This window comes from Ambystoma mexicanum, chromosome 6q (assembly GCF_040938575.1).
Source record: "Ambystoma mexicanum isolate Mex_15411 chromosome 6q, UKY_AmexF1_1, whole genome shotgun sequence".
Classification (NCBI taxonomy): domain Eukaryota; kingdom Metazoa; phylum Chordata; class Amphibia; order Caudata; family Ambystomatidae; genus Ambystoma; species Ambystoma mexicanum.
Genome location: NC_090937.1, coordinates 87,636,236 through 87,663,575, shown reverse-complemented (window position 1 = coordinate 87,663,575; position 27,340 = coordinate 87,636,236).

The window sequence follows — 27,340 nt, the reverse complement described above, 5'->3', positions numbered from 1 at the left end:
TTTCTCTCTCTCCAGGTCTCTCTCATCAGGTGTTGCCGAGTGTACGTACTTCAACATACTCGTCCCAGTGGATTGGACATTTTGATTTAAACTGAGAAGTTCTTCTTCTTGAAAATAACAATGTCTATTTAGTGTTTCTTTGTCACAGTCTTGATCTTTAGTAGGTTTTAGTATTGTAGGGCATCCCATGTAGGCCATGGAATGCAAAGATGTAAGGAGTTCCTCACAGGAATGGGAGTCCATGTCCCAGTGCGGTCCCACTTTCCTTGAACTCTGGAGAGGGGGTTGCGGAGCAAGCTCCCCTCCCAACCCTCATGGGGCAGGGCTCCCCCTTGGGGAGAAGGAATTAATTCCCTTGATTCGTCACAGGGCACTGTGTGGATCTGCTGGCCTGCGCAGCCCTACGCTGCTGTTCTGGCCGGTGGTTTCTTTGCGGTGCTCCCCCGCCTAGTCTCATCCTTTGGCCAGTCCACCCGTTTCTCTTTGGGATACAGGAGTCACTGCAGAGCACGCCAGTTCTTTACCAGTGCAGCCACTCTCTTCATCTCTACCGCTCCCTGGTGGGACACCTATCCAATGCACTTTCAGAGCCAGCCTCCAAGGTACTGCAGACAGGCATGCTGGCACATGCGGCCCAACAGGATTTGGTCCTTTTATATTTGTGACCTGGTCCCAGGGACTGGAGTAACATGAACCTTCCTCCTTCCTCCTCGAGACAATGCCAGGAACCTGGCCTTGTCACACCTATCCTTCAGGAAATGGAAGGGACAAGAAGGAAGAGAGTCCCAACAGGAAACCAGGATGGTGGAACCCCTTCACGGGTCCCACTTTCCCTCTCTGGCTAATCCTACTTTGCCCCCTTATCAAGCCTGCTAACTTCAAATGCCATTTGGTGTGCAGCGCCTTGGTGTATGGATGGCTTTGTTATGTGAGTGACCTTTTGATGCAGGGTTCCAAGGACATCTACTTCCTAGAGCTCCTATGTTTTGAGGGGAGGTGTTGCTCTCCATTCTGGGGAATCAAAGTACGGCATCATCCTGTCTATTTGTGCCAAATCAATTTCTCGGGTGCCAGTGGTCCAGGGATGAATATCGGTTTCTAAACCACCAATCAACCCACACCTATAGTACACGGGAAGGGATCCGAACAGATTGTAATACAAGTAACTTATAAGACCTCCTTGTCCAATGTTGGTAACGTGGACAGAACAGCAGGCTTATTTCCGCAAGGTTGTGGATCGTGGGTTAGTTGCAACACAGCGAAAATACAATTATTACCCAATGATAAAAGGGACTATCCAGTCAAGGTTGTATAAAAATATCTACTTTATTATTACTACAACAGACAGTTCTAGCACACTGCAATTACAACCCGCACTGTAAAGGAACACAGAGGACAGACAGTTTCATGAAGGAAAGGGATGCACTCTGGATACTGACAGGCGGGTAGTTGGTAAAGTAATCATTCTTACAGTTCAAGGTTATGTGGTTTCAACTCCAAAGTAACTGTCTCTAGGGGCCTCCGGAGAAGGACCAGGGGGGCAGAACCACAATGTATCTGGTGCTGAATAAATTCTTAGTGCTTGACAGCATCGAGGCAGTTCCAGGGCGCTTAGCAGCCCGTGAGCCAGAGACAGCTGTGGATACCAGGCAGCAGGCAGTTCGGCAAGCGAGGCTGGACAGATGTCTGCAGGCTGTCCAGAGCGGTTACTCTGGGCCAAGAATCATTGTCTCTGTGTTGGTTGGCGGATGTGGAATGCTGGTTGAGGCATCTCGGAGGGGTTTGGTGACTGCGGTGTGACAACAGTCAGCGGTGCAGCCAGATGCGGTTTGAGGATTCGACTGTCTCGAATTTGTCCTTAAAAAGATTCACGCTGGATGATGCTTGTGTGGCACTCCTTCTAGCTTCTCCACAGGGCTTGTGTCCTTTCAAGGTGGACGGCCCAAAGCTCAAGAGGGTGTTAGCAGGCAACAGCCTTGTCCTTTGTCCAGAAACTCTCTGGCACTTCCCACCTAGGAAGCTTGCTGTCAGAACCTAGCAGGGCACGCTGTGTGCTGGCTGTGTACCAGTTCTGGAGCTGCTGGTTGGGTCCTCTCAGTCTGGTATCTCCCTCTGTTCCCTGGGAGATGTTTAGGGGAGGGATCTTGCTTCCCTCTTGGAGCTCCTGGCCTTCCTTATCTGGCAGAAAATGTAAGGTAGACTGTACCTTCAGCTAGGGTCCAAATGAGACCTTCTTACTCCTTGTGAAGTCTTCAGATGATCTGATCAGTGAGGGGCTCAGCCCTCTTTTAAAGCCACATGTTCCCCAGTGATGGGTGCAGACTAAGCCCACTTTAATGAACCAATCCTGGGTCCCCACCAACAATCTTCAGTGATGCTTCAGGTCAGAATCAGAGTGCTTGGCAATAGACAGGGGAAGGATGACAACATATCCTTCTAAGTCCCACCCATCTTCCTGTATGCTGTACATCAACGTGTCTCCCTAATTAACTGAGCCCTATGCAGCGCTTGGTCACAACATGGGCCTCCTTTGAAATAGGGGGTTGCAGGCAGACTTTCGTCTCCTACAATTCACATACTTCCCTGCTCTGAAAGGAGTGGTTCCAGACAGGACATTCACTGCCCTTTCATACCAAGGAGGGGTGTTGGTACCAAGTTGACACATTGCATTACAAAGAGGTGTTGGTCTCTGGTCTCCATTGTCACTTCCTGCACCCGGGCCTTCCCTGAGGCCTGGTAATTAACATTCTTCAGTATTTGCCACCACCAGCAAGGTGTAACAATGGAGATGCAAATCCATGGGGCCTTGAAATGCTAATCAGGCTGCCCACGGCCAGAGGCTTTTGATGTACCCACAGCTGTCAGGTGTCAGCTACACATGACAGGGGAGGGCGGCGCTGGTAAGCGGTGTCATCTCAGAGTACATGACTATTTTTCTTCATTCTTTTAAATAAACAAAAATCAAAAAGCCAAGACGAGGACACTCTCCCTGTGTGGATGGTCCTCACAACATTGTTTCACTCGGATTAGTGGTGATAGACTAGCCAGGAATATATCTTGCCGTCACAGCCCTGACCTGGGCATGTCTTATTTTAGAGATTACACTACCACTCAACTGATAAGGCAACAATTATTGAACTTTAGATCAGATGTGCAGAAGTTAAAACACCACCTCTGGCTGCAGATACTTTGGGTCACAGTAGCTGTTAGGAATGTACATGTGACCTTTGAACCTGCCCACTGCCACCGAAGAGCAGGGGGTGCAGTTGTTCAGAGACTGGTGCTGCAAGGGCACATGTATGAACCATACTCTTGGCATGGAGCTTTTCATGAAAGGGGGGTCCGTATAGCAGGTCCCCCTTTCAGAAACAGGATTACCTTAATTATTTATTTACTATTTAAAAATCAAAAGAGCCAGGGCTTTCAAATCCGCATGGAATGGCACCCTATCACACCCATGAACATTGCAATCCAGCAGGGAATCCAAAAGCGTGTAAACACATAGGGAGAATAACTCAATACACAAGACTCATGACAAGGGACAAGCAGGAAAAGCACTTACATAATGAAGAGGGCAAATGCATTCAAACAGAATGGTGAATTCTCTGAATTCCCTATGCTAATCTATGGGTGTTGCATCACTATGAACAGGGTTGGCCCGGCTGCAACCCCATATGTCTCCTGGAGAGTGGACACGCCTGTTACTTCCCAAGCGTGCTAATTTACTGGCTCTGCCAAGTGGACCATTACCCGGAGGAATTAACTTTAGCTAGAAGTAGCAGCAAGCCTCAGTAACAGCCACCTGCAATGATATGGGCATACGCCACAGTAACAGCTTGCACCAGTAGTGCCCAGACAACATATGAATAGTCCACCAGGCTGAGATACCATTATTCCACCCACGATAGCATTGAATACTTTTCTAACTTGGAATTCGTCAAATTGTGCAAAAGTGGGAGTCATGGACTAATAAAGATGTACTCGGCAGAAGCCACAAGGATGCTTACCCGACCCAAAGTATATGGTGGCGGCAAACCCGAGCTCCGATGAGATTGTAGCTATGTGAAATGCTGCAGAACCGCTGTCACTGACTTAGAGATTTCCAGGATAGTGCTGCATGCCTTGGAATCCTCTGAGTTGCATGCCAGAGCACATTAAATTAATACAGCCACTGTGAAATGCCAAAAGCCAATTCTTAAAGCGGTAGCTAGGGCAAATAAGAGCACTACTGGGAATAGCCAATCCCAGGGAATGCGATAAAGAAACCTGGGAAATAACTAATCAGGGGCCATATCTGAAAATGCACCAGAGGCCCATGGGTATAAAAGGGGCTGCTCAGCTCACTTGGTGTCTAGGAGCTGGAGGTAAACCCACCACCTTTCTGCCAAATTTCGGTGGAATTACTGCCGGAGCAATTACCACTGCAGTAATTCTGCCAAAATCCCCCATGGAGTCCTACGGACTTCATTTTAATGGGGACTAATACTGCCACAAGAACTTGTAATCTGTTGGTAATACCGCCGGACCAAGTGATGGTAACTTTATTACAGTTTGGTGGTATCTCGGCGGATTTACTGCTAAGATACCACCAAACTCGTCATGAGTACCTTTGTGTCAATTCCTCGAATTCCACACTAGAGATGCAAGGGAGCAAACAAAGCAGCATAGCACACTTAACAATGAAGGGAGAGGATCAGGAAATAAACTAAGAAAACACTCCACTGGGGAGTCAATGAACAGTAGAAAGGAGAACACGAGGACAAGTACCTGCCACCTCCTACCTAAATAGAAGACGTTCTGCTCACTCCATAAAGGGGAGTATAAGAGGTGTGTCAATGTGGTCTTTAATCACAAGCTATTCTCACTATGGTGTTGTCACCCCTGCTGGTTTTTGGGGCCGTTCCACAGCCTCAGAATTCTGAGGGTTACCAATATCTGCACCTTTCCTGGAGGCACGCCTCCATCTCCCTCTTAGTCTAATACGGGAAAGGGGGGATATTCAGGGACTGGTGTGTTCACTTTATTGCCCTCAAGGACATTATGCAATCTACTGGTATTCTAATAGAACCTAGCACATAGTCATGGAGGGTGGGGATGAAGTGGGGCATGGTCTAAGATCTGGAAAGTGGCAAGAGGTAGAATGTATTTATTCATAATACATAAAGTGGTGGAGAGTAACAGAATTACACCAAAATGTGGACTAATACATTCCGACGTATTCAATACTGCGCCTTTGCGCCGTAAACAAATTCTGACTCCCAATGCACCGAATAAGGGGAGCAGGAGTTGCGGAGGTGTCCCCCGCTCGCCTTGTTCAGTGTGATGTGCTCGGTGGTTGCAGGGGTGTCCCGGGTAGCGGGGGACAATAAGGAAAAAAGGAAAGTAAAAAAACGTTTGAAAAAAAGACCCTGCAGTGCCAGTTTCGACCCATGCTAGTGGAAGGGAACTGACGCTGCAAGGATAAAGGGGAGTCATCGGCACACACAGAGCTGTATAATGCCAAAAAGGTAAGTATGTAGGGCAGAAGCGGGTAAGCGGATGTGGGGAACGAGTGATCGATGTGAACCCTGCGCCTCGCCGTAATGGAAGTCAGCATTTAATTGTCTACATATTCGGCGGCAGTGCAGTGACCACATAGATCTGAGACTGACTTCATCTAAGAAATTATTTTACATTGGATAATGGCTGTTAACGCTAATCTCAAAGAAATAATGAAGAGATGGCCAGAAGTGAACAGCAAGTTTAAACTCCTTTTTAAGCAGCCTCTAAATAATGTAATATATCATCAATGTATACAGACCAGCTTAGTTCACCTGTTTTTCTGGAGACAGATATTCACAAGTAAATGGACTTTGCTGAGTTCTTGATGCACAAAGAGTAGGCAGTGTCCCATTTTGAGGAAACACACAGCTACTGAAACCAGAATAAGGTTAAAGAGTTGTGTTAAATAAAAGTAAAACATAAGACCATTGCATGGGAATTGGTGAATATTGATTAAATCCTTGAACTCAGGATGGTATATGAAGGATAGCAAAATAAAAGCCATAAAGAAAATTGCAAACAGGAAGTTTTAGAAAGCACTTAGAGCACGAGTGAGGTTTCCAGATGCCTGACCCAGCACCGAAAATTTAGAGCAGTGCTGAGAAGTATGAACAATGGCTAGAACCATAGAGTGGTTTTGAGACATTTTAGAATTATCCTAGAATCTGAAGGGAGTTCTAAGAAGCCTTGAATATTCCTTCAAACCCAGAGGGGTATAGAAAGAGGTTTTAAAAAGAGTCTAAGGTAAGTGCTGGGAAGCCTTAAGGCAAATGAACCTCGGAAGAACAGAAAATTGTGAAAGACTTGAAAAGACTTTGAGAAACCAAGTCGAGATGGGCATATCAAGCCATAGCAGGAGTAAAGATGTGAACAATCACTCTGAGAGACTAAGTAATCCTGGCAGAATATGGAGAAATTAACTACATTTAAGAAACCTGATCACAGCAATTTGAGATGTGTAATGCTGTCCATGCTTTACCATTGCTACTTTGCCAGACCATCCAATGGCACAAAGGCACCACCGGGAGCCTAAATTAGAAACAACACAATAATATTGTTGATATTTTTCATAAGGTCAATATTGGTCAATATAGACATTGTACCCCAGTATGAGAAATTCAAATAGTGAGAAGATGATTGATGAATTGTAACAGAGGCACACAAAGGACATACAATTACATCACAGGATGGTAAAGAATGGTTAATCATTGTGATAAGCATGTTTTGGCATTTGGAAATGTGAATTCTTAAATTGAAGCCCTGCACCGGGGTCCAATGTAAGGAACACAAGGTCTGGGACATTTCAGATAAGGCTTCTTTGAGATCACTGCAGTGGTACAAACAAGCAGTTCAGCTGGCTATCAACTTTAACAAAGCACACCTTAGAGAAATCAAAGGGAGGTGCTTTGGTGATGTTCCAGGCTGTCAGATGTGTAGGTCTACTAATTGGTGTAGTCAGATTGAATATATTTTGAGTGATAAACAGCACTGGTATATCGTTACAGATTTTAGAGTCATCACCCGGGTTGTAAAGCAACCAGGATGCACTAACTCCATAGCACAGAGATCAAATACAATGCTCTTAATAGTAGCTCTTAGTTGCCAGACACTCTCTCACAAAATACTTTCCACAGCCAACGAAGAGTGGTTTGGTCAACAATAGATCAAGATATGGTTCTTCCTTCTATTTATGGTGGCATTTTAAGTATACGAGTGAATCCTTGGTAGCAATTCTCAAGTTATATGTAATGAAACGTTGACCCATTCATAAATCTAATGTTATAGCCCCGCAACATGGTTTGATAAAGAATGTGGGCTGTCTAAATTTGCCACTGAAAAAAGCAGAGGGGGTAGAGGTATATGCACTCTCAGATTGAATCATAAGCAGAATATAGAAAGAAAGAAGACGGGAGGGCTGTATCGGTGCTGGTCAAATCTGAAAAAGCAACAAACCTTTTGGCAAATTGTTGTATGGGGAAAATCGGCTGCCCTGACTACTGAGGCCAATTTTACGGGGGGAAATTGACTCTTACATTTTGAAAGGTTGTATCAAACTGTTGTGGATGATTCTTACATTGGTGTATACAATATTACTCATTTACCAAATGAGCCTCCTACTGTGTCCCTTCTAGTGAACTGCCATGGGTTCCTCCCCCCCCAAGTGCCAAGGCCTTTTTTGGTGATTTCGGTATTTTGCCATTCAATGCCTTCTAACGTTTTCTCCTTCATTAAATCCCTTAAGTGCCAAGGACGAGATATCTCATCCTTGGCACTTAAGGGGGTACGTTGTTAGTCAAAAATCTGATAAAGCATCATGCATATACGTTGGTTAGCCCAGTGGGCTTTTATGGTATTTGGGTAGTGTGTTGGAGGAAGCAGGTGCAGGATGGTTAGTACATTGGTTACTCTATACGTTCTTTGTGGCTAAACTACACAATTCTATCCAATATGACTAAACTTCACAATCTATTTAAGTGTGACCTGTGGTGGATCTTCACAATTCTATCTAAAAGTGATGCGTGGTTAATCTTCTCAATTCGTCCCAAATGTGACGCGTGGCTAATCTTCACAAATTCTATATAAGTGAGACACGTGGCTTGTTCTTCAAGTTGCCAAATGCAGAGTATTTGCTACCTGACAACAATTACACTAAAGCAGAATATGGCTAACTGACACAGTTGGGCTAAATGCATGTAGGCATGTGATATGAGTGAATAGGAGTGGTGGGGATTTACACAATTGGGCTAAGTGCAAGATATTGCTGACTAATAGAAATGGGCTCAATGCAAGGTGAAAGACTAGATTGAGGTATGCCGCTAGTATGAGGCGGTGGGGCTAATGGTGGGTTGGAGGAGACAATATAATGCAACAAGCGGTACCTGGAAGATAGGAGAAAGTAGGGTTGCTGCATATACGAGGGACTAGCAGTTGCCTCAAAACTGCTAATTTAATACAAATGCAAACGAAAATTGTCACCTCAGTATCATTGCGCAGCCCAAACGTGGGTAAGCTATGACTCAAAGGAACCAGACCAATGTATAACAATCAATGTGACAATTTCTGTAATTCAAGAAAATTATTGGCCAAAAGGCTATTTGAAAAAAGTTTTATGATTCAGTATGAAACAGAACTGCCGACACGTGTTTCGACCCTAAACAACGGGTCCTTTTCAAGGCAAAACTGTTGTAAGTTACAAAATAAAAATCACATAGGCCCTCATTACGAGTCGGGTGGTACAGGGTTAACGGCACCGGTAAAGGTGCCGGTGCCGTCAACCCCGTACCGCCCGATTCCGAGTTCCCCTCGCGGGACCCGCTCTGCACGTCTGGTCTCACCAGACGTACAGAGCGGGTCCCGCGAGGGGAAGAGGGAGCAAAAAACGGGCCAACTCGTAATGGCCCGTTGTTTGCTCCCTCTCCCATTCCCATTCAGCCCTATTTGGGCTGAATGGGAATGGGGAAGAACCGGGTCCGGGTCCTCGGAGGGAGGAATTACCGGTCCTTCCGACCTCGGAATTGCCCGGTAAGTCCACATTCCGAGGACCCGGACCCCGACGCGATTTCGGCAGCAGCCATGCCGCCAATAGCGGCATGGTTACCGCCGAACTCGTAATGAGGGCCATAGTATCATTTGCACATAGTAAATATGGTTAAAAAAAACACAAAGGCTAAATTAGAGCAAAGTTTGTGAAATATGAACAACAAAGGAAGGGATGGGCCCAGAACCCATCAGGAGAATACAAAAGAAAGGGAAATGAAAATACATATGAGCGAGAGACCATGCAACCCAAATAAGGAAACCATATTGACAATATGTAATAAAGAAAGGTGTTACCATTGGATATCGAACATTCAACGGTCAAGGTCCAAAGATGAGGTATCCCAAAATTGCAACCAAAAGGGGGAAAAAAACATACTGCTGGTGCTTCCGTGGTCCCCATTCCCAATGAGTCCCATAGGACTCCATAGGAATGGGGATTTACAAAGATACCGGCGCCTGACTTCCCGGTTGCCGGGGTTGTAATCCCCTGGTGTTATCGGGAAGTCAGGCGCCGGTAATTCATTGAGGTTCCGGCAGCTACCTGCCGGTAGCACCGGCACGGTTACCGCCGAACCTGTAATGAGGCCCATGGTCTTTCCTGAATGTTTCCTGCACATTTTTTTAAGTGTGACAGCAGAGGCATGAAATTTGTTTTTGGATCGCATTTTACATTGACAGGCAATTTAAGTACCAGTCCTGGTGAAATGTGCTCCCAGCACCCAAGAGCTTGTAAAATATCAGTGTCAGGAGAGCACTCCAGACACTTATTCAAGGCGGCTGGCCAGTGCATCATTTGCGCTACAGCTCAGCCGTCAGGAAATGCACAGGTCACCTTTGAGAATAAGGGGAGCTGCACATTTCCAAAAATGGGGCACCTAAAAACAGAGCATTCTCTGTGCTATCTTTAGAAGCCCCATTTTTTGAGAATCCAGCCCAAAGTCAGCATTTAAAAAAAAGAAAATAGTCACAATATGCGGGGGAGAAGTAGAGAGGGGGAGAAGTGGGCCAGAGGGAGAGCAATGCACCAGATTGGGAGGGGGATGAGAAGCGATGGGCAAGAAAGCAGAGAAAGCTGCGGTCCAGAAGGGGGTTACTGGGGCAGAAAGCAGAGAGGTAGTGGTGGGACAGAAAACAGAGAGGGTGTCGTGGCCAGAACACAGCGAGGGAGTGGGGCCAGAAAGCAGAGAGGGAGTAGGAGAGGGAGTAGTGGGCTGAAAAGGAAGATTGAGCTTGAGGATTGAGAGAAACGATAGAGGAAGACTGCAATAAACTGGGATAAAGGAGGCAAGATGCAGAAGGAGTGAGAAAGAATTATGGACTGTGGACTGCAGGAGGAACTGGGGAGTGGAAGGTGTTGGGTTGGGAGTGAAGCAGGGACTGGGGAGTGTGACAGAGTAATTGAGCATGCACATGAATAGCAGAATGAGAGATTTTGGAGTGTAAGTTGTGATGGAGAATTGGTGAGTGTGACGGATGTTGATGAGTGGGGATGTGTGCGTTCTTAGGGGATAGGAGAACATAGGAGGGGACTATTGTTGCCATTGCCATTTCAACTGATAACAATCAATACAATTAAGATAAAACAGGCAATCACAGTAGAGCAAATCAAAAACAAACACTGTTCTGTTCAGCCAGGGACATCTGGGTCTCTTTCTATTAAATTAATAGCAGAGACCACATACAAAAGGAGCAAATAATGACAACCTGGATCTCTTGTAGCTTCACACACACTGCCTCTTTCTAGCAACCTGGCTCTCTCAGACCCTGGTTCCCTAACACTGTGCAGTCTTTAAAAGATGTGCTGCAAAAATGCTGCAATAAATACAATGTGGGTACTGAACCTGTGTCACAATGGCCCTAGGTTGGTTGGTAGTTTCAGTTACTTTGCCGAGACAGTTCAACTGTTTGCAGAGGCCAAGCAACCTAGCCCATTCGGAGGCTCGAAATAAGAGCATTATTCTTTAAAGCCTACCTTACCTGCACCTACACCTGCGCCTTTACAAAGACCTGTGTTGGGTCGAAACACGTGTCAGCTAAACTGTGCAATTAAAAATCACCAATATATACTACAACATTGAGGGTTTTTACTTATCACGGTTTCCTACAACATCACAAACGTCGAGCTTTTGAATCTTTTTCTACATCATAGAAACCTGTAATCAAAGGGAAACTAACAACCAACCTAGCGCCATTGTGACACAGGTTCAATACCCACATTGTCTAAACCAAGAAACGAGATGGAAAGGCACCATCTCACAAGATTCCAGTCATAGGCAGCTACTTCACACTCACAAATGCATGGAATAGCTCAGTGATCCTCACATTTCTAGTGCCTTATCTTCCTCTGCAATAAATACAAGTTTGTGCCGCAAAATGTGCTTTTCTATGCCGCAACATCTTCAATTTCTATGCTGAAATATCCTGAAGGGTCTGTATAATTAAACTTTTTTTATAGTGCTTCATAACGGAGTATTACCATTTCTAAGCGATGTAATAATAGGTAGCATTTGTACTCAATTTATCGGCCTGGGAATGAGGTAGAGCTGAGGTTCCATCATATGACTGCAGGATGCACACATCACTCTAGTAAGAGCTTAGCTCATGGAATGCTCACCTAGTGATGTTGGAAGCTAAAACGTTTCTTTAACACGGTTTTATATGTAGTTCATTAATTCTTATTAAATATGTTTTATTGTACCTTCTTAAAAATATCTTTATTTTCTGGAACATGCACACTTTCTACATTAATATTCAATGGGCGAAAATGCCTGACATTTGAACTTGTCCAATATCAGTTGTTCTAACATTGAAATATTTAGGAAAAATTATTGAAACCCGAATGAATGATATTTGTTGGAAGGTATGCTGCTTTCGTCAAATAATAGCTCTTCTGCTTAGCTTGAATATAAAGTTTTGACAAAATATTTTTATACCATAGGCTTCCTTCCAAGTTGTGTTCATGGTATTTATATGGTTTTGAATGGATTTATTTTACATGACATTTTCAGTTCATAAATTGAATTTATTTTATTGTAATTTTGTAGCACGTATACTGGTATGAATATATCAGGGGTGAATAGCTTACACCGTTTATTGCAGCTGAAGACAGTTCCCTGAACTGGCTTTAACAGAGTACCAGTACCCCAGCGTGCATGCACAATGGGCAATCAAGGCCAGGTTGCTTGGCTTCCCCAGCATTGCAAGGCCTATTGGGGATGCAGGCTGAAGCACTACAGTGCCAAATGTGTATAGCAGGCCATCCTGTGCCTCACTGCACATTCAGAGGCCAATGGGCAGTGAAATGGAGGCACTATGGCTCCATAGCGCAAGTGCAGGAACATAGAAGCTCTACCTGCCTCCTGGTTCTTGTTGCGTGCTGTGCAGGAGCCGGAGGTCCACTGTGACAGGCAGCATGAGACAGGCAATGTCTGGAGTCTGGATCAGGCTGCAGGTTTGGAAAGAAGTTTATGGGCCTCATTAGAAGTGTGCCGGTCCGGAAACAACGGTATGGGTAAGCCTACCAGCACCGTTGTTTCCGGACCAGTACACTACAACTCTAAGGGTGGGTGCTGTCCGGCCCACCAGGGTCAGACCTGCCGGGCGGAACGGCACCCGCTCGCAGAGATCTCACGGGAGCACCGGCACCGTTGCGAACAGTGCCGGTGCTCCTGTGTCCCGATTCCCAGGACTCCATGGGAATCCTATAGGGGAGGCAATTGCGGGGCGTGCTACATTGGTGCAGCAAGGGTATGTGGCAAGGCATTTTTGCACTGGTATTTTGGGCAAAGACAACATGATTAATGTTCTTAGAAGATACATGTTTTTTTACTGTGGCCTATCAGTAATTTTTCTGGCTTTTAGGGCAAAAGAAACGTGGTGAGTTGGGAAGAGGATGTACATTATTGCAGCCAATAAGGACATGTTTCCTTGCAGTGGCATGGTATTTGTTTTTACAGGCATTACAAGCAAAGCCAACAGGAGCATGTTTTTGTGTAGGGATACTGGCATATATCGAGAGAGGGGATATGGGGTGGGCACCAGTTTGGTACTTAAATGTGATGTTGGCCAAATACAATACTGCTAGAAAGCTTAGAGGCATCCGGCAGAAACCTAATGTACACTACATCAGAAAATCATACTACAGAACAATATGTCTGGTGTAATGATCGCCCGACCTGAGGACGCCAATGGGTGTAGTAAATACTACTGCATATTCTGAACAATTCTACTAATACACAACATCTAGTAGACACTTATAATGTTTTGGGTGAAATCTTTTTTAATTTCTAATTTTTCCTTGGTGCTGTACAGAGGCCCTTGCCAATGCATTTCAGAGGATGTGTCCTTCTTCAGGGCGGGCTCTATGAATACATAATTATTACAACAGTGTTTCAGTTTCACATATTATGTTTCTAACAACTCTTAAGTACCCAGACACAGTGCTATCTCGTTCGAAAATACAATCACTCACATGGTCAAATCTTTTTGTCTATGCTTCTTGTCATGTTCAGTAATGTACTGTAAGGTAAATTACGTGTTACAGATAGCAAAATAGATCTAGTTCTTCATTTAGGCTGTTTGGAGAAATAGCATCAAGTCTGTTGATCCAATATGCCTCCCTTTGTTTGAGCTTTGTGTTGCTGCTGGTTCTTAAGTTGGCAGCACATGTGCTAGGCAGTTTAAAAGGTATTTGCCATATAATTCATTATGCACCACGTTCATCCCACTCTGTTGGTTTCGTGTTTACATAAAAACAACTAGATCAAAACTCTTTGCTTCCCTTTGTACAGGTAGCACCATAACCTCTCCCTGTGAACTCAGCACTATCTACATACCCCTACATAGCCCTACAGGTTCTCAGCGTGACTTCCCCGACACAAAACCCAATTATCTTCAGAAATCGGCATCCATCATAGACTCGCGGTAAGAAACTAGATAAGATATTCATTTTGCTACACTTAGAAGTTATGGAACAGCTTCTCTCACACTAGGTCAGTGACCTGACCTTGTGCTCAGGTCATTACACTCCTTGTCATAAATACAAATAATTGCATTACAGGAGTTCTGTAGGCATCACCGCTTGAACCCTCTGCCTAAGTCAGCTCAACCTGCTTAAAGCTTTCCTCTAGGTGGCCCGGGATCCCAACGACCTTCACCATCTTTAATCCCAGGTAGATATCCACGCTTGTGATTGTATTTTCGAATGAGATAGCACAGTGTCTGAGCATTTAACAGTTGGTAGAAAAATAACATGTAAAACTGAAACACTGTTGTTGAAATAATTATGTATTCATAGAGCCCGCCCAGAAAAAGGACACATTCAAAATGCATTGGCAAGGGCCTCTGTCAGCACCAATGAAAAATGAGAAATTAAAAAAGATTTCACACACAGCGGTATGTGTCTACTAGATTGTGTGTACTAGTACGATTGCTCAGAATATGCAGTAGTATTTATTACAACCATTGGCGTCCTCAGGTCTGCTGATTATTTCACCAGACATATCGGCAGAACCAGCATGAAACATTTTTCTTATGGCATCATTATTGGCAAAGCAAACAAAGCGGTGTGCTCTTATGTTGGAATACTGGCATATATTGGTGCATCCAGCATGGACATGTATGAGCACAGCCATCATAAAATGTTTTTCATACAATTGCGGAATAACGGCATATAGTGGGCAAAGACATCATTAAAATGTGCTGGGATATGCTCCTGGGCGCTGTTTGTGACATGGCATGTGCTATCCTGCAAAAACGATTGTAAGCTGTGTTACTTTTTACCCCATTTTTCACAGAAAGTGTGCTGTCAAGTTCACCATGAGGAGAATCCCACTGCTCCCAAACCTCCCCTGGTTGGTCTAAGCTCCTTCGCTATGCTCAATCGCTCCCCCATATTCATGTGAAATGTGTATGCCTCTCCAATTAAAGGAAATACCAGCCACCAACGGAATACACCATCTGGCAGATGATAATCTGCGTTGACCTCCTGTCAGGTGATCCTCACTTACCCACAGTTGCAAGTGACAAGAGCCCATCAAAGTGTCATATAAGTGCCCATACAAGTACCACACAACATACCATAAGATGCCCTCGAAGATCTACAGCTTGCTGGTATGGCGCTCAGTTTGTAGTAACCACCCCAGCCTCTTGTCACCACACCACGCCATGGCTAGGTGTCGGGTGATACAGAAGTGGGGTGTGGACTGCTCCTCTACAGCTGGTGCACCCACCTTAACAACATCCGAGTACCTTCCGCTGCATTCATTATCTTTGAAGGAGAGTAGGGCATGTTTTGATCCCTGCATTTTGAAATGGCACTGGAAGAACACATTCAAGTTGTCTGCGCTCTTTGCTGTTTCTTCTCTGTCTGTGTAATGAAATCAGGGCTCAAGTCGAGGGTACACACAGATGGACGGAGTCCCCCCACTTTTTTCAGAGGGCACCTTGATATGCTAATTTCTGTTGACACCACATTCAATCGGTATGTTAATGAGTCCCCCCCCACTTTATTTTGTAGGACTTGACCCCTGACTGAAATAAAGGAGTCCATTAATTTGTGGCTCAATTCATAGTCAGAAATAAAGAGTGTGTCCATGTACACACATATCACACCAATGCTTTTATTACCACCGGCATTGATAACAGTTTATTAGAGCAGAAGCCGACAAACGGGTTGCTTGGTTGCAGAAGGAAAACCAATAAACGATCATTAATCGAGGCGAAGAATGGTTGGGACCGTTTTGTTCTTTTTATCATCAAGTCCTTGCAAGTACACTGTGATGCAGAATGGTATCTCTGTTTTGCCTTCAACAGCAATATATGATATTGCAAATTGTTAATCACAGTGGGGTATGTCAACAGTTGTCGCCCTTCCTCAATATAAATAATGCCTATGCAAACAGGTTCTCTGTTTTCATACAGTGCCCCGACACCATGATCATTGATGTGAAATTATCAGAACATGGCGGATTCAAGATGGGCAGCGTTTAGGAAAGAACATCTGGTGTACATGAACAAGTCCACTCATCACCACGACCGTGCCAGAATTATAGAGTAGGAACATGAAGTAACCCTCTAAAGCCTGGTATTAAAAATGAATCATCATTAAAAAAAAAAGCAGCATAGAAGCAGACAATGATGCATGTACGTCCAACAGCTGCGCTTGACTGCTACTGCTAACGCGCTGCGCTCATGACCTTTCAAGGTACACGTCAAGAGTGAAAGACTGGACACATCTTCCCCCTCCATAAGAACTCAACAGGACAGGACATAGGGTCTCGGTAGATGTCTGGTGTTACCGGCTGTGAAACCACACCAGCAATGTACTACACTTGCTCTAGAACACCCTGCACTGTCCTTTTGGGTGATTGCAAGTTTCGCAGTACTGGTGAAACATACAGTATTTCCAAGTTATGCATGTTTTACCGCTGTACAAAATTATGAGTTCTTTGATCGCATTTCTTCAGTTATTCCTGCTTTTGTTTGGAGGAAATGTCCTTCACCTCAAAGCAGTCCCACATGTGGTAATCACGCATGCGATAATATGGCATCATTCCATGGAGTCCTACCAGCAGAGGTGTTACTAGGGGGAGGTTGCGGGGGCTATAGCCCCAGGTCTTTTGATTGTAGCCCCGGATAGATGCTCAGGGGCAACAAACAAAAGGCTATCTAGCCCCAAGTGCGGACATTTCCGACAATAGCGTAGCCCCAGATCTTTTCCAGACCTAGCAACACCCCTGCCTACCAGACTCAAAAACGAGGAATAACTAAAGAATCAGCATGACTCAGAATCAAACATGCCTTTCAAGTTACTGCATGCAGTAGCGGAAATTCCATTTGACTGTATTATCAGAGGTAATACCACCGCAAATGTAATCACGTACATTGTGTTCCAGAACCTTCTGCTATATCACCGTGTTCCACGACTTTCACTGCAAAAGAAAATACACCAATTGTGCACTCCTTAGGTAAATTGATCTAAACAATCATGCTAGATTACAGTGGAGGTAAGCTTTTTTCTTATGGCATTTATTTAAATACGAATTGACACATCCAGGGAGATCTTGATTCTCTGCTTTCTGCTTTTCTTATCAATGTCGTTTGATACACACACACATTGGATACAAGAGTGTGGTGAATTTCTAAAGGAACATTCTACTGGTACCTTATCCAAAGGTAAGGTTGCCATCATTATAATTTACAATTTAATGCACAACAGATAGTCCCATTTCTGAACTTAGAATTGTTTCCTATAAATTTTCTTTACAGCGTTACAGCTACATTTAGAGCTGAAACAACCAACATAGAAAGTCCTGTTGATATTCCGTCAGTTCAAATAAGGATAAGAATGAAAGCACGTGTTTAACTCTTAAATAATCCAGGTGACTACCTATGATCATGGGAGACTATAAAAGAATTTGTCCTTTGGTCTAACTTTGGTTGACAGCTATTAGCGAGATTTCTTTACTAAACATACTCTTATTTACTTTGTAGAACAGGAAGATAGAAATGTTCTGGAAAATAATGAAAAATTATGTAATTTTGCTACTGATGAAGGGAAAACCCGAAACACGTTGAGCTCCAATATATTTATGCTGTTATGAAAATAATATTTTTTTCTCAAATATTTCTCACCTTGAATTGTCATTGAAAAAATACTGATCTAATATTCTAATTACTTCCATGTGTAGGATTATTGACTGAATTTCAGTTTAGAGGTTTGCAGGGGATGCAAGGGTCCTTAGCCATTAGGACTCTTCTGTTCCTTTCCACGGCTTTCACCCCAGTGGCAGTTGGTTCCTGTGATGGTGGCTGTGGAGTGTTACCACCAGAGCTCTTGTTCTTACTACACTCCAGCGGTTACTTCAGGATAACATGGAGGAGGCCGCTTACGATTTCACTTATGCAAAAGCAGTCCCCTTTCTACAATTTGGATTTGTGTTGTCACGGAGTGTAAATATAAGACACCTATTTCAGATTATGTATTTGTGGATATAGAGATATATCAAAACCAGTGACGCCACGAAAGAAGCCTATACAGACTCTTTTCTCTAAGCTAGCACAGGGAAAGTTGTCATCCAACCTGTCCCTTTTATAGGTTTTTTTCTATGCTTGACAGTAAGAAGAGTGGGCACGTACAATCTTCTTCTTAAAGGGATAGTTCACTCAAAAATGTCATTGGCTCAAAAGATGGGCCATAATCAAACATATATGCAAAAAATAGTTTTAAAGAAAGTTCCTATGTAAAATTTTTAGCAATTGAAGCTCAAACTCAAACATTTCAAGCACTACGAGGCATCCATTTTGTGAAATGGATGAGCCTCCTGTGCTTGTTTTAAGCTCTGCCCTCACGGCAATGTTGAAGTAAAAGCCACCTACTGGTAGCTTTTGCTTATTACAGCCGGCGTTTGCTTTATTATTGCCAGAGAACAGAGAATGCAGTCCGGATCCTTCCTGCCATCTGCTGTTGGTAAGTGCTTATTTTTTTTCTTACTTAAAAAGAAAACCACTGCAATCATAAATATAACTTTGTTGTATTTATGTTTTCAGTGGTTTTCGCTTTAAGTCTCCCAGGCATGGAGCCCGGAAGACTCAAAGTGAAAGTACTGGCAATTATAAATACAATGTTGTTGTATTTATGATTGACGTGGTTTTCTTTTTAAGTTTCCCAGACTACCCCGGCTCGGGGGAGCTCGGGGAACTTAAAAAGAAAACCACAGCAATTATAAATACAACCACGTTGTATTTATGACTGCAGTGGCTTTCGCTTTGAGTCTCCCAGGCACTCCCGCCGTTCCTCAGTTGCTCGAGCTACCATTCCTTCACGTGGGAACTATTGGAATGCATAATTGTTGGGGCCCAGCGGTATCCCCAGACAGGAGCATATATCATATGGCAGGCAATCTCTACATTGGCTCCCCATCACTGATCAAGTTAGCTTCAAGACAGCGTCCATAGTGCATAAGTGCCTCTATGTTAAGGCACCGGCCCGCATTTCTTTATACAAACCCAGACGTACCTTACGTTCGACCAATTTGGTACTTATCAACACACACAAATCCAAAAAAGTTAAGGTTCTAGAAAGTGATTTCCCTACATTGTCAGTTCAAGTATGGAACTCCCTATCAATGGCCTTATGTTTGGACAAAAATGTTAAAACTTTTCTATCCTCACTGAAACCATTATTTTCAGATATCTGTTGTCATGATCCATTCTAGGGTGATTTCTGTTTTTTGAAGAATACGTTTCTCTTGAGTCCCGTTTTATATGTTCGTCTATTTGTGTTCATGTGCGCCCAGATGCCTGCGGTCCTTGGTGTGTTACATGTACATAAATAAATAAAATAAAAATAAATCATACATCGAAGAAAGGGAACACCAGAGGCAACAGCCATACCATGATCTCAGATGGATGCAGTGCTCCGATCTTGAAGTTAAGCAGCACTCGCAATTTCTAGAAAATTGGAGGAGCACAACAATGCCTTCAAGTACCTGTCAGGCATGTGGCCCATTGGCTACTCCTGTGGTGTTTGGGGGCTCCTCTCCAACTTCACGGTCTGAAGGCCTGTGGACCCTCTCTCTCACCACAGCACACAAGGTAAGCCCTCTGGTATATATGGGCACTGTACTTGCAGCACACTGGGCGCTTCTTTGAATCTTTCTTTCTTCAGTCAACATCTTTGATTTCTTCAAAATGAAAGAATATTTCCACCTTGTTCTACAGCAGCGCCCAGCTGCACCACCACACCAGTGTTCGGAACACCACCATGCCTCCCCATACCCAGCCTGGCTGATGCCTTTGCCAGCAATGCTTGTGTGCAGGGCGCTGAGCCAGCTCGCCTGTGATTGGTCCCTTCCACCTTCTTCTTGACCAATGAGGCGAGTCGGCAGGCGAATGTCGGTCTGCCTCCAAGGCCTGCGATGTAGGCCCTTTGTGTGTCTGCCTTTCCCCCACTCCCCGATGTCCCTGATGCGTGATGGAGCGCCTCTCCAACTTTGCTGCCTGAAGGCCGGTGGGCCCCCTCTCCCACCACAGCACACAAGCTAAGCCCTCTGGGCTAATCTGGGCACTGGGCTTGCAGCGCACTGGGTGCTTGTTTGAGTCTTTTTATCTTCTGTAAACATCTTTAATTTCTTCGAAATGAAAGAATATCTCTACCTTGTTCTACAGCAGCGCCCAGCTGCACCACCACGCCTGTGTTTGGAACACCACCATGCCTTCCCCATACGCGGCCTCCTTTCTATCATGGCTGCTGCCATTGCCTGCAATGCTGGTGTGCCTGGTCCTGAGCCTGCTCCCCTGTGATTGGTCCCTTCCATCTTCTTCTTGACCAATCAGGTGAGCCGGCAGGTGAATGGTGGCCGCCTCCAAGGCCCACGATGTAGTTCCCTTGTGTGTCTGCCTTTCCCCCTATGCCCTGATGTCACTGATGCATGACGATGGCTCCTCTTTAACTTTGTGGCCTGGAGGCCTGTGGACCCCCTCTCCCACTACAGCACACAAGGGAAGTCCTCTGGGCTAATATGGGCACTGGACTTGCAGCGCACTGGGCACTTGTTGGAATCTTTGTTTCTTCCATCATAATCTTTAATTTCTTCAAAATGAAAAATATTTCTACTTTGTTCTACAGCAGCGCCCAATTGCACCACCACACCAGTGTTTGGAACACCACCATGCCTCCCCATACGCGGCCTCCTTTCCATCATGCCCAATGCCATTGCCAGCAATGCTGGTGTGCCTGGCCCTGAGCAGGCTTGCCTGTGATTGGTCCCTTCCACCTTCTTCTTAACCAATCATACGAGCCGGCAGGCGAATGCCGGACCGCCACCAAGGCCTGTGAGGTAGGCCTCTTGTGTGTCTGCCTTTCCCCCTACTCCCCGATGTCCCTGATGCGTGATGGGAGTCTCCTCTCCAACTTCGCGGCCTGGAGTCCTTTGGACCCCCTCTGCCACCACAGCATACCAGGTAAGACCTCTTGGCTAATATGAGCACTGGACTTGCAGCGCACTGGGCACTTGTTTGAATCTATCTTTGTCTCAGAATCTAAGACTGAGTTTCGGGCACCAGTGTAGGCTTCTTCATCTGTCTCCACACCTGTGTCTTCTGTGGAAATGTCTGGGGACCCGTCCTTCTTCTTCCTTCTCTGGGATGTTGTCTTCTTACTCTTACTCTTCTTTTGGAAGAGATAAGGGCGGGCTCGCCGGGAGGCCTCCTTGTCTACTAAGCAATCTGCCCGGCAAAAGGGACCCCGGGGACCCAACCCCAATCCAGGGAAAAGCCATTAGGCAGAAAAACCCTGGTGTCGATGGTTTGATGCTGGCAAGTTGGCTTGCAGGTTTGTAATCCAAGAAGGAGAAGCAAAGGATTAAAAGGCGAACAGTGATTCCAATGATGTAGGTGTACTGATTAGTGTCTTTCAGGCTTCCACTGATAGAAGATGGGAAGCAGGACTCCAAGACCCAAGAGGCATCAGGCGGAACCGCACTGCCAGGTACAAGCATGGTAAGTATAGAAACAGGTAAGAAAACAGACTGGATCGAGGGAGGCCAGAGCTGTGAATGCAGAGAGAGGAGGAAGGGAATCCAAACAACAGACCAAGCACAAAGTAAGTAGCCCTGCACGACCAGCGGCAGGACGCTGGGAGAACAAGAGGACCACCTGTGCTAAGCAACCTCGGCAGAAAGGAGAGAAGGGAAAGCAACAGCAGCGTGGAACACACAGAGAAACCAGGGGGGAAAAAGAGCCTGTGCTGGGGAGGACCGGGACAGGGAAGCACTGGGGGAAAACACAAGTGGACAGGATGAAGCGAACTTCGTAGCGTCAGACCAAGCCGGAGCTAGGGTTGCAACGCACATGCGCGATGCACTGCTCTCGGTAAAGAAATGTGGCGGCCATGTTGGGAGAAGTCTAGAACGCTGGGCAAGGTTCCGGGAAGCATGTCAGGTCTTCAAAGAAGTTTCCAACGGTTCCAGACTTTCCACGGCTGATTCGTGACACTTTGTTCCATCGCCATCTTTAATTTCTTCAAAATGAAAGAATATTTCCACCTTGTTCTACAGCAGCACCCAGCTGCGCCACCACGCCGGTGTTTGGAACACCACCATGTCTTCCCATACCCGCCTCCTTTCCATCATGGCCGATGCCGTTGCCAGTAATGCTTGTGGGCCTGACCCTGAGCCTGCTTGCTGTGATTTGTCTCTTCCGCCTTCTTCTTGACCAATCAGGCGAGCCGGCAGGTGAATGCTGACCCTCCTCCAAGGCCCACAATCTAAGGCCCCTGTCTGTGCCTGTCTGGGCCCGGCTGGTCCAGATGGACCCCCCATCTTCCTAAAGCACGGCAGCACATCTCATGAACACTCCTGGAATTAGGGGGCTGACTGTGATCCCTCATGCCGTGCGCACCACATCCACAACCACCCCTGCAGACAACTCATGAGTAGGCTGCTCACTGATTTTCGATCCTCAGTGAATTTACACCTGTAGCCACTTTGCGTGCCATATGTTTAGTGTGCCTTGCTTGAATATCGCATTTGGGCATTTTTACACCTGTAGCCACTTTGCGTGCCATGTGTTTAGTGTGCTGTGCTTGAATATCGCGTTTAGGATTTTTTACACCTCTAGCCACCTTTCGCTTGCTGTGCAGAGTATCCTTCCCCATTACAACCCTCTCCCTCCCATCCTCTCCTTCTATGTGTCTCTTGCACTTATTACTATGTTCGTCTTACCTTACACCCCCCCTCCCCTTCTTAATGTATAGCTCTTGCATTATTATAACGACTGTCAGGCACGTCCAATATATTTTGTCATATGTTGGAACATTTTGTATTCCTCCTGTCCTATGTTGTATCACTAAACACATAGCAGGTGCCCATTCTGAATATTCCAATGCCTATTAAGAATGTTAATCTTGTTTAGCTTCACACCTTCCTTGCGTTGGAGCGCTTTGAAACACTTATTAAGTGCATAGGGGTGATATAAATGACCAATAAATTAAATAAATAAAATATATAAATGTGGTTCCTGCAGCTGATACTACACTGACAACACCTTAGAGGAACCAACGATGTAGGAATTATAGTTCCCAGCCGCCAGCTGTGATGTTAGAGGTGCAAGCCTTACAGCATCACCTGAGACACTACGGTCACAGTGCCTCAATATAGCTTTCTGTTGTTTTTGGATCACAGCATACATGCTTTTTGCAACTCTGTTTCCTCACTGCCCATTGCACGCTTTGTTTGCCCTTTGACTGTACTTTGCAACTACCATTAGCTAGGCCTTCTGCCCTCTTGCTGTCCCTGGATTGCCTGGTGGTATCCTGTTGTGCTGGTTTCTGCTTGTAGGATCTTCAACCCTCTGCCTGTCACTAAGAGCAAGTCTAGATCTGCCGTTTTAGTACTATCTAACGGCTTAGTTTTACCCTTACTTCTGGTTTCCCCTTTCATGCTCCATTTCTAGTTTCCACACACCCCCCACCCCTGTTTCTTTTCCTCTGCTGATACTGGGCCCGCCCCTCGTGGATTCGAGACTTTTTGCCACTCCTGCCTTATCTGTGATATTTGGATGTAGGTTCCTGTTTGGACCTAGAGTCCAAGGACTTAGCATTATGTGTCTGCATGCTGTCGTGCCATCTTCTGCAGTCTCTTCATCCCCTACCACCATGTACAGTTGAGTAGCTAGGATTCCATGCCAGCTGTCCCTAGGTCCCTGGCTCATCTCTCAGCACTGACAGGTACAAGGCCAGGAGTGTCACAATCCATCCTGCTCATCGTTGGTCCTTTTAGAAGAGGATGCAGTTGACAGAGGCTCAGCCTCCCAAGATGGCGGCATGGCTGTGACATTCCTGGAGGAACTTCCAAGATGGCGCCCTTTCTGCTTTCAGCTCAACGGAGGAAGTGTGCACCAACCAGAACCAAGGCGGACGCCAAACAGTGCTCCTCTGCATCACAACATTCACATATTGCATGGTGCTCCCTACCACTTATGAACTTCTATCCATCTCTGCTCCAGTTTCACTCATTGAAGTCCTTCTGTGTGGCCTCAAGTTCTGGCAGCTACTGGCTACATTTCCTTTCTCCTACCTTGCCTTCCGTGCTAATCCTCTGCTCTCTTCAGGGGTTTCTCTCCAGTCAAGCACAGTTTTCTTGACTGTAGCTCCTCTACTGTGTCATCCTCGAGGCTACTTAGTCCTGCTGCTTCCTTCAATTCTCCATCTACCAACCCACAAAGTTTTTTTCAGCCACAAAGAGGGGGCGGGTTTCCTCTGGGCTGCCTGTCTTTCTTGGCCCCACTAGTGTGATGTTACTTCACCTGGCAGGATAGTGGTGACCAGAAATGACAGACCCTTCACTGTGTGGTTGTGAACACACTCTTGGAGACCAGTCACTGACAGATTGTGCGCCACCTAACCCGGTAAGGAATGGAACATTTAAGCCTCACCAGTTTCACACTTATCATACCAAGGTCGGCTTTATGAATATGAACATCATTAGCAGTGCATTGGCTTAGGCTACTTTCTTGGTTACCTAAGAAAACCCTTTGCTTCATTCCCACCAAAGCATGATCTGTTCTTTCTCTTGACTTATATAGAGTAGTCTGTCCATGTCTTGTTTAACCATTTTCATTTTTCTTTTGCAGCAGGGGAATAAGTAAATGGCCTTCCAGTACCCCCTCCAGACCTTTGCCCTTCTGCTCCTCAGAGCCCCCTTTTCTCTTTAAAGAACAACAGAGAAAGGCTTCATTGCATTGCGACAAACAGCACCTAATGTTAAGAACGCATCTAGCCGATCCTGTGGGATGAGGGGAAAAGAGAACTCTACAAGGTTTCATTTTATGTCAGAGAAAAAGAACTTCTCTGTTGTGTTTCTTTCAGTCCAAAGGATGATGGCACATCATTTCCACCATCGTCCTCTTCAAATAGCCAATCTGGATGCTTCAAGATCAAATCCCAGCAGTTGACAAAGTATTGGTGCAAGTCAGCTTTTATGCCCAAACAGGGTGGTCCTAACTTTTAATCACACATTCATACACCACTCAAGCATTTGGCAGGTAGTCAATCAGTTCTGATTGTCACACGCGTATGTTCTTGGGCATTATAGTGGGCAAATGTAGGATGTGGATACAAGAGTAATCCCAGAGATCCAACCTCCTCAAAAACACACACTGAACTCACATCATGAAAATTACTCTAAATTGCCATTCCCGATCTCCACGCAATCACACAAGGGCAACAAAGTACAGTTGCTTGACTACAACCAGAGACTCATTTTGGTAGCCCTCAGGAAGAAAAAAAGGCTTCCTGCAAACCAAATGATCCACAACTCATGCAGCCACTCTCTAAAAAGTACACTACCACCAACCAGAGCAGCGGTCTGGGCAAGGTTACTTATCCATGGAGGCTAGGGTACACCGTGTGGTAGACCCCATATTAGGAGGTGTGTCTCCAAAGAGGTCTGGATGGAACTCACTGAGGAAGAATGTTAAGAGCACCACAGAAAAAGAGCCAAAAGGGAAGGAGACTCACAAATGTGAACACAATGTGGACTTTCTGCTTGTAAAGAGTGCCCTCTGTATGATAACGAATAAGCACACTGAGACAGATAGTAGGTGGTATTTTGTTTCAGAAACAACGTTTATTCATTGTAACTTGTGTTGTTTCTTTTTCTCTTAGAAAAAAGGATACGTTTTCTTCTCTTCAGGCTTCTTGGATTGGATGTACTTTTCAGGCAATACTCTTGGTTCACATTCAGGTAAGTCTCTGAAAACTTTCTCAGTGTCTATTTATTCTCTCTCTTTACTTCTCCTCTGACCATAGTTCAATTTTCTCAGTTTGTTATTACAGTCTCTTCGACTCTTCCTGTCTAATTCTGTTATGTACTCTCTTGTCCACTGTAATACACGTCTTTGCAGATGATTCTCATCAACTCTCTTCTCTCTTGGTCTTTTTTTTAATACTTTTAATTAATTGTGCTCAATTTCCTCTTTAGGGAGCTTGTTAGCATTAATAGTCAACCTCTGGTACTGTTTGTATAGTGCCAGCATAGTAAACGTTCCCAGCAGTAACATTCAATCTTTTTGTTTCTTCCCAATAAAACAGTTTGCCTTTCTTGGATTCGTATCAATCAATGTCCATTTCATACTATGAGACTCTGCCCATTAAAACAGTCTTGGACTTCCACGTACCTTCTATAACTTTACTTTTCCCTCCTTATGTTCTTGGTGCGTACGGTTTTCTCTATGTAATCGCCTGTTCAGCTGTTAACACTGTCAGCAGGGCCACCTGGTCTCCTCCCCCTCAGCTGTGATCGCGGCTCAGCAGCGCTGCCTGAACTCTGCCCCACTCTCTTACCTTCCAACGTTGTGCTGCACTGATCAGCGTTTCGTCAGCCGTTGTGGAGACTTCCAGGCCGATTCATGGAATGAATGTGCGCTGAAAAAATGGCGCACGCGTGCGAAAACGTGCTATTCGCAGTGAAGTAGCGAAAATCGCAGTGCAAGTGCGATTATCGCATAGAAAACAGCGCACATCTATTCATGGAAATCCGTGCACGCGCAAAATGTGGGATGGGCGCTGAAAAAGTGCGCAGCGCACGCTGGCGCACGCTGGCGCACAGGTCATCGAATGCCGTGCGATAAGGCCACAGCGAATTCGCACATAGCGCGGCGCACACAACAAAAGTAGGCGTAACACGGGGCGTTACACGCAGAATGGGGAACAACTCGTGAAAATGTGGGCGTCACGGGGGAAGTACAGGAGGCAAGTGCGCGGAACGCCCACACGCTCGCCTACAACACATATTCATGGAATGGAATAGGGAAAAACAGCGCACGGCCAAAGACACGCACATGCCCATACATGTCCGCCACACGAAAGCAGGCGGTAGCGTCCCTGCGCCGGAAAAAAATGTGCACGCGAAGTTGCTCACGCGAATGGCCTGGGTGAGTGTATTACAGGGGTGCGCGAGAAGTCCCACACGCGATCGGGCCTGGGGGAGCGTGTGCGTGTATATCAGAGGTGCGCGAGAAGTTCCACACGCGATTGGCCTGGGCGCGTGTATTTCAGGGGTGCGCGAGAAGTTCCACACGCGATTGGCCTGGGCGCGTGTATTTCAGGGGTGCGCGAGAATTCCCACACGCGATCGGGCCTGGGGGAGCGTGTGCGTGTATATCAGAGGTGCGCGAGAAGTTCCACATGCGATTGGCCTGGGCGCGTGTATTTCAGGGGTGCGCGAGAAGTTCCACACGCGATTGGCCTGGGCGTGTG